Genomic DNA, 8717 nt, shown 5'->3' with positions numbered 1-8717 from the left:
ACACTTCTCTCTCTTCTGCTTTTTAAAATAAAAATGATTGTATTTATTGAGTTTTGAAATTACCGAGTGAAAGTTACCTATGTGTCGTGCAGCGCTCCCGTCGTATTTACATTTGTACAGGGAACAAAATACGCGTATTTATTATATGTTCTGATTTATATTCAATTTACTCCTTTCGCGTTCGAAAACGCGGCACACACAATATTCCTTTGTATAATTCTCGCAATACCATCAGATATTCTCCGGCGTAAGCGATCACGTAAAACAATCAGAAACAAAGACACCCCGGAGCAAATTCAATCTGAGAAACAGTTTCTGGTTTTAAAAAAAAAGCGATATTTCAATTAAATCTTTAATCAAATGGACTCTTCGTGGCAGCTTGCGTTCTGGGTGACCATAAATCGCGTTAATGGAAAGTGACTTTTCTTATTAGCAAGTTATTTGCACTGGCGTAAGACGTTGGTGCTCCGCAAAAACAAGAGAGAATATTGCATCTAAGCTTCCGTCCGGTGAGAGTTACACGCGGGCGCTACACAACGAAATCGATACGCGTGCTTTTCGCGAGCGATATTTCAGGAAAACGTTTTGCATTCCGCCGCGCTATTATCACCATTTATTTCTCAATTTTACTGAAGTTCATTAAACGCTGAATTAAATTATAAAACGGTTGTCTGAACACATTCGCCGAGTCGAGTTTTATGTAAGCGCGCTTTTCACGCAATTGCAGCAGCTATTTGATCTCTTAAGGCACAAACGCCAGTCAGTTCGAGTAGCGACTCCGGAGGATGTATCCGACCATCTGTGGCAAGCGCTGCATGCGACAGTATAATGTAAATGGTGAGTTTGGTGAGATCCTTCCTCTTGTAATGAACACAGTGATGTTGGACGCGATTGTGTGTGCATATATATACATATATATATGTATATGTGTACATATATATATATATATATATATATATATATATATATATATATGTAGCTCGAGTACTTTCTCTCCGCTCTTCTGCATTTTACGGAGTTCCTACGTTAATGCGATAAGAGAGCAGTCTCAGTCGCGAGTCGGGCCATAACTTAAATTGCTCGCTTCTTCGTCGTAGCTAATGCGAAGCGATACTTAAAGTGGAACAATCGCGCGCGCGCCAGTCGGCTTTATTCTGTTCCCCATTTTGATCCGACAAAGCGTTTCGTTATCTGCCTGCTGAACGCCCCAGAGTCTTAATGAGACGCGAATTAGAATAATAATTTACAATTACGTAAAAAAAGTACTAACGGGACAAACATCGACCAGACGATGTAAATTGCCGGGACTCTTGTCCGCTTAATTCATCAAAGACCACGGTCTTAAAAGCGTGTATATTAAAAGACGCGGATGTTGAGAAACTTGCGAATTATAAAATTCGTTTTCACATGGGGGAAAAAGAAAAAACATTCCTAGCTTTGTAAAATTCGACGTTAAATCGCGCTCCGCTGTCCGATTTTGATAGCGAGGGCTCAAATATTCCGGGACAGTAATTAGGATGCCTCGAGTAGCAATAAGGCTGCCGTTAGATAAGTGGGGCAATTAACGAAATACTTTGAATTTCGACGCAACTTTCCGGATGTCGGCGGCCGAAGGAGATGCGCCGAAGTGCTCTTCGCGGCGACAGCGACGTCGAGTGTCGTTACATCATTCTAGATATTTGATCGCTTCGCCAACTACGAAAAGGCCTCCCCCGTTTTCTTTTATAATGTCAACGAACCGTATATATATATATATATACATATATATTATATACATCATATATGTGTATATTGTACACGCGCAATTTATTCTCTCAAATGAAAGAAAAACAGAACGGCGCGTTTACACAAAACGGAATCTTGAAAATCTCTTGATCGCTATCATTGTTCGATGGAGAAAGAAAAAAATTTACGCAAAACTTGCCGCGTTGCGGAGATATCGCTTTTAAAGAGGAACGGCGGTGCCAGGTTCGATGTATTCGAAATGAGAAGTGTTCTCGAGTATCGTACTGTGTTTTTGCTTCCTTGAATACATGAGATGCAATTAGAGGTTTCAAGAAGAACAGCGTAAGGAAGGAGTGGACTCGACTTTCTCTCGCAGCATCGTGTTTTTCACCGATTTTCTTACCGAAGAAAACGAAGCCGTTGTCTCACATTATTTACACTGGTCCGTTTGTTTTTTCGCACTAACACGTGATTTGGCACTGTGTCAACGCTGCATTCGTGCGTGAAGCACGTTGTTTTATTTGTCGAACATATATCTGTCTCTAATTGAAGACAATTTGTCGGACAATTTTTTTTTGGTTTTTGTTTTTTTTTTTTTGTTTTTTTCGAGTCTGCTTTTATAGATTTGATTTCTATTCACAAACATAAAGCTTCAGTCGAGCCTGCCTCAATGCCGGCCGGTAATGGCGTTCGTTATAATGAATACCGGAGATAGACATTAAATCGAATTGTATGAGAAGAACAATTCGGTTTATATAACAGAGATGAAGAGAGATGAAGAGAGAAAGAATTCAACGAGGAGACGCGAGAGTGAAATTCACTGAAAATAAGTCCCGAAAAAGAGAAGAAAAATCTCAACAAAACATCGCGAAAAAATAACAATCGCGCGTGGAAATCATGCCTGGAAAAATACGAAATGTCCGATCTCAGTCGGGGGTTTTTTTTTTTGTTTTTTTTTTGTTTTTTTTTTTTTCGCAAATGAGGCTCAGCAAAATGCTCTGCGCGAAGTTGAAATATTAACTTCGCAAAAAGACTGTTCATTATTCAATGTAAAGTTTTCTCTGCGAAACGCAGTCGGTTGAGTCTGATCATTAAATCGTTTTTCATTTTCGACGGTGGAGTTAATTGTTTTAAATTCGCTCCGCAGCATGAATAGTAATTTTCAAGAGAGCTTTGCGAATTATAATTTCGCGTCGCGCTCATTCGTCGCGCTGCTCGTGTGTGAGACGAAAAAGAATCACTTCGAAGTAATTTAATTTAAAATGGAAAGACATAACGAGAAAGAAAGAGAGAGAAAGAGAGGGCGATCTCTGCGGACCCGGTACGTGTATCAAGCATTAATGAAACAAACGTAAGTCGTGGCGCTGCGAGTAGCTACTAATTATCGAGGGATATCTAATATCACAATGCGCAAACTGCAACGAACAGCACAGGATTGAATGACGGATAGTAAAGCGAACGGGTTGTACGTGACTCGGTTTCTCGGTGAAATAAATGAGCCTCCCTCGTTGTTACGAACTGAACTGAACGCAGCGCGATCTCGCCACACACAATCGTTGGAATATGTTCTGCGCTACGCGTTGGTATTACAATCCAATTTCCTGGATTCCTATTATGATGTGCCCAGTTTTGTCGGTTATTCTGCAGAGGCCGGTGAGCGGGCGCTCAACGAGAAATGCGTGAGAGAGATTCAACGCGCAAAATCCCGTCCCGGTTAACTTGCCGATAACGATCCGGTTATCAACTCGGAACTCGGCGCGCGCGCGCACGCTTCGACTCGGTGCGCCTAAAAATACATCCGTTCGCTCCTTAAATCGAGAAAGCTTACGCTTTCAAAATGCACTAACGCGAAACTTCGGACTCGAGTTACTTTGCCGGAATGGGATATCCCTATTCTCCGCAGCTCGTTTTAACGATCCTTTCTGTGTGTTATCGCGTTTCGCCGATCGTCGGCGCACGTTCAGCGGAAATGATAATTAGGTGAGTATATATGTAAACGGTACGTATATATATATATAATTCTATCGCGCGCTCCGATCTCTTTCTCTCTCTCTCTCTCTCTCTCTCTCTCTCTCTCTCTCTCTCTCTCTCTCTCTCGTATCTGATTGCGATTTCCCGGTAAATTTTTGTTTTATGTATCACACCGCGAACTCATATTCGCCGACAGCGAAAGACCAGAGAACGTTTAGCTTTTCCCGGACAATTCACAAACAATTCGCTTCGCAAGGCACTTCCGCGCCTCAAGCTTCTCAAACACAACGTTTTAATCTCTCGTATGACGTTCCGCGGATTACGATTTTATCAAAGACTAATGAAACGCACTTTTGTTCAGGTTATTTTAATAAGTTCTCGGAAAGGGATTTTCTCCGTCGTGACGGAGATTAAAAGAACAGGATGCAGATAGAACGTAAAGCGCGCGTGGCAAGGAGAAGGAGCGCAAGCAAAGCGCGTATGATATATATAAATCCGCAATTCTTGACGGTTGATTAACAAATACTTGAAACGTTTCTACATCTGTTTTGAACGAAGAAAAACGGCAAACACGAGCGATCTGTCATATCACGCGTATTGTTTAATATAATTTTTAATCTTGTTCGTAAAATAAAACCTGTTGTACGTGAGCGAACTTGATTATTACAAGCGAAAAAACGGGGATTTTTCTGTTTAAATAAAAAAAGAAAAAAAAACTTTTATCTACGAAGTGAAATCGCGTCTGTTAAGGCACTGATAACGTAGCAATTAAACGCTTCCGAGAGAATTTCACTTTTAGCACGTAAACAATCAATCGAGGCACAAAGGAAACGATTAAACCTCATCTCTCTCTTTCTCTCTTCTAGCTTTTCCGGACAATGAAAGCTTGCGCACCGACGCATTATATTCATATCGTATTTTTTACTGTGAAAAGAAGAGTAAGAGGGAGAGAAAGCGCCTATAACGGATGACGCGCGGTTAGAACCAGTTAAGCCGTTAAATGAAATTCTTTTAGCGGATTTTCAGTTCTTTGATCGCTCTTTTGTTTATCGCTCGCTGAATGGCAGCTCGGATTCGGAAAGATGGATTATATCCTATTCCCTACCCGGATTCGACAGTCCCATTTCCGAGTGTACGTGTCAACCTTTGCCACCCGCGTTTCGTCGATCAATTATTACCTGTGAATTTTTTTGCCGTTCTCACCACAAGTATATATCGACCGATACAATGAGCTCTTCTTTCTGTTAATTTTATTTACAGCTCGGACAAAATTTCACGAGCACCGAATACGTCACTCTCGATAAGGTATATTGAGATAATTTATTGCGAGAAAGAAAAACATAAACAAAACGTCTCCCACGACTTAATCGCACATTTGATTATTTCAAGACAATTCGGAGAACGAAAAGTGACGTAAATTACACTTCGTATTTTTTTTTTTTTTTACAGAATTATCGAATACGATAACAATTTTATGTCTCTTACGTAAATTCCGACGAGCAACGCAAATATCATGTATCGTTTATTGTGACAAACCCGCGAAATTATATTACACACACAGAATACGCATAGAAATGTGTGTCAATTGGCGTAGCCAATCCCGAGGTTTACCACGGGAATTATATTGTGTATATATATATATATACTATATATACATATACTCTCATTTATGCGATATATTTCATATATCACAGACACATGCATCACGTAACAGATGAAAATAACATAATTAGGACGTTTCCTCATTCGCTGATACATATATATACGTATATATATGTATATATTTTACGCACTTGCATACGTGTGATAACCGAAATATTCAAGGCCGTAAATCGCCGGTAACTCTCGCCGCGCCCCATTCAATTTTACACTACTCATATTTTCCCTCAGCGCTCGCGCGACACTTTATCTCTTACATTTATCTGCTGATAAATCGCGAACGGCGTGTCCCACCGTAATTAACTGCCATTCTCGCGCTTGCTACACACACGAATGCGCGCGCGCGCGCGGATTGTGTGATTCGGTCCGAATAAATCTTAACACGCGCGCGTCTCTATCGCCGCACCTCCCGCACAGCTGATAATAGTTCTATTTCTCGGACTCTGCGCGCACAATACGTCATTCACAGATTTACTTAACGAGATTAATCGCCCCCGCCGCGCCAAATATATGCGCATATAACACGCGCGAAGTACGCGCGCGTACACGCGGAGATATCCGCGCGCCGCGTAATTGCGCCTGCTCGGTATATTGCTGTATTCCGTTTTGCTCAATGGAGCAGATCAATATTAACGATGATATCGGGTTTTGGAAACCGGCGCTGTGTCGAGTCGGTATGTAGCACGAGCGCAAACAAAATGAAATAAACAAAACTGCGGCCGGAGCAGCCGCCGCCGCTGCCGCCGCCGCCGCCGCCGCTGCCGACGCCGCCGCTGCGCAACGTTTGCGGTGTACTCGAATGTGTCATGTAATTTTATGTGTTTGCGAGCGGCAATTCGCGTAAACATTTTCGGGACGGCTCTCAGGCGTCGTATATTTCGCATCGCCCGTTTGCGAAGAGGGCGCTTGATCGTCGTGAAAGCGAAATCGCGCGATCGGGAGGTTCTTGGGTTCCCTTAACCGCGCGCGCGCGCGCGCTCCTTATTTTCTACTCCGGATATAAGAGAAAAAAGAGTACGTATCGATCGCGGCGGAGGTAAAAGAACGATAAAAATCTCTCTGGTGTACTCGAATTAACGGACAGTAAAACCCCGCGGGTCGGTTAGTCGATGCTTTTTCTAGCTCGCGGCTGCGGGAGAAAGTAGAACACGCGTACGGGACAAAAAGCGAAGGAAGTTTGACATTGCCGGTGGCATTACCGGTGATTTGCTCAAGTATTTCACGCCTACGGCAGGGACGAAATAGAAAAGGACAGGACGACATGCTTGGGTGAGCGTGTCGGAGGGGGACACAGTGCATTTGACTTCCCTATCAGCGTCAAGTGCTCATAAGCGCGCTTAAATGACTTCTCGTTTGCGAAACACCGCTGACAGCCATTCAGCCATATTTCTAAAACGAATTTCCGACGTGCGCGCGTAACGCGCCACCGGCTCGACTCTCTCGGCGATCTGTTTTTTAAAACTCTCGTGTCGCGGCGGCGGCGCTGCGCGAAATTCGGTTGCGCTTTCGTCCCATTTCAACGAGTAGGAGTCCTCGAGGTGCGTTCAGATGTTATTTAGCGGGATTAACTCGTTTCTGTGCGAGGTATATGTTACCGCTTTGAAATTAGTGCGAAAAAAAAAAACGTGCACGAAAGATTTTCCTCCGACTTCTCGCTCTCTCTCTCTCTCTCTCTCTCTCTCTCTCTCTCTCTCTCTCTTTTTCTCTCTTTCTGCGATGGCGATTCATTGAAATTCTAACGAGAAGTTTCGGCAAACGAAAACTTCGTGAGCGAACTGCGCGAATATCGCTATTAGCACGGTCAATTGATCGCGGAAAGCTGTTAAATGAAATTCGTTTCACGTTACAGAAATACTTAGATGTATCTGTGCGTTTGACGTGTACATGTGTACGTATATATACATCTCTACCCCGTCCCGGCATTGCGTGACGCGGCGAAAGAAATAGATGAGAGAGAAATGTAATTAATATAAAATTAATTTGCTAAATACAAAATTATTGAAACACATTCATTAAATCCTATAACTAGATGCAAATTAATTATAAAAAAAATATAGAGATTTATTGTAAATACAATATTAATAAAATATATAAATTATTAGTGAATTTATAAACTATAATTTGTATTAAATTATTGTAATCATTTATAGCTCGTCAAAATAAAATTTGTTTTGATGTATTATTTACACAAAATTGGCAAGGGTCGTTAAACGTGATTTATGCGAATATACATTTTTGAGAGAAAAAAATTGCACGCGGAACTGCGATAATGAAATGAAAAATTTTGTTTCATCAATAAAATGACTCGCACAAAATTTTAGAAAAAGCAAATGCTGAGTGAGAAAACAATTTTTATCACACATTATGTATATGAGAAAAAACGCAAACACTCACGCAAAGCCCTCCCGCACATAAAGTAAACAGTCCTCTCTCGGTGATTGTCTTTTGCAGAAAATTATATATTATTATGATTGAGTCGTATAAGCGCCTCTTATCTCAAAACCGGCTCATATCTGCGTTACTAAACTTCCTAGTTTACTGGAAATTACTCCCTTGATTCATCCGCACAAGTTACACGGGTCAAATGTCTCACTTAGCGCTGCTTGTTAATTAACTTGCGAGGAAATACGATCGACAGGATGTCAGCCGCGCTGATTGATCGTTCGTTTCTCTATTATAAGTTTATACAAAAATCATTTATATAAAATCAGATTTTAATAGTCCGCGATAGACAAAAAAAAACTTTATGCTACGGGACAAAAAAATTGTTGGAAAAATCTCCGGTAATCGTGGCGGAGAGAACGAACGCGCGCGAAGAACGAACGTCATCATTTGCAATATTGTTTCGCGTGTTCCTGTTCGTTTATTATTCCTCTTCATCGCTGCGGTGAAACACAATGGGAGGAAAGGAAACGCATCGGGCCTGTATAGTGCAACTCCGCGCGTATTCTCTCAGCGTTGCCACAGCAATCTCGTGCGGATACTGCACGCATGTCAAGACGAATCAAGCCGTGTATATACTTGGGTGAGCGTGCGGCGACGACGTCGTAGTTGCGCGTATATTACACACGCATGCGAGGTGAATGAGATGGTTATGTCTGAGGGCGGGTGGTATCGTAGGTCGGGAAGTGGTACTACAAAGGCAACGGCTACGGGAAGCTAAAACGGGTAGGGACAGACCCCGAATGTTGCTGAGAACGTCGAAGCGGAGAGACGCGAGATAGCCTTACACAAGCGCGCTGTTGCCGCGCTGAAAGCTCCGTCCTCGCATTCCTTCGTAATCTTGTTACGTCAGCCACTTAACTTAACCACTAGATCGCGTATATACGGCAGAGAGAGAGAGAGAGAGAGAGAGAGAGAGA

This window comes from Pseudomyrmex gracilis, unplaced genomic scaffold (genome assembly GCF_002006095.1).
Source record: "Pseudomyrmex gracilis isolate BER0280 unplaced genomic scaffold, ASM200609v1 scaffold_39, whole genome shotgun sequence".
Lineage (NCBI taxonomy): Eukaryota > Metazoa > Arthropoda > Insecta > Hymenoptera > Formicidae > Pseudomyrmex > Pseudomyrmex gracilis.
Note: the sequence above shows the minus strand (reverse complement) of the source record.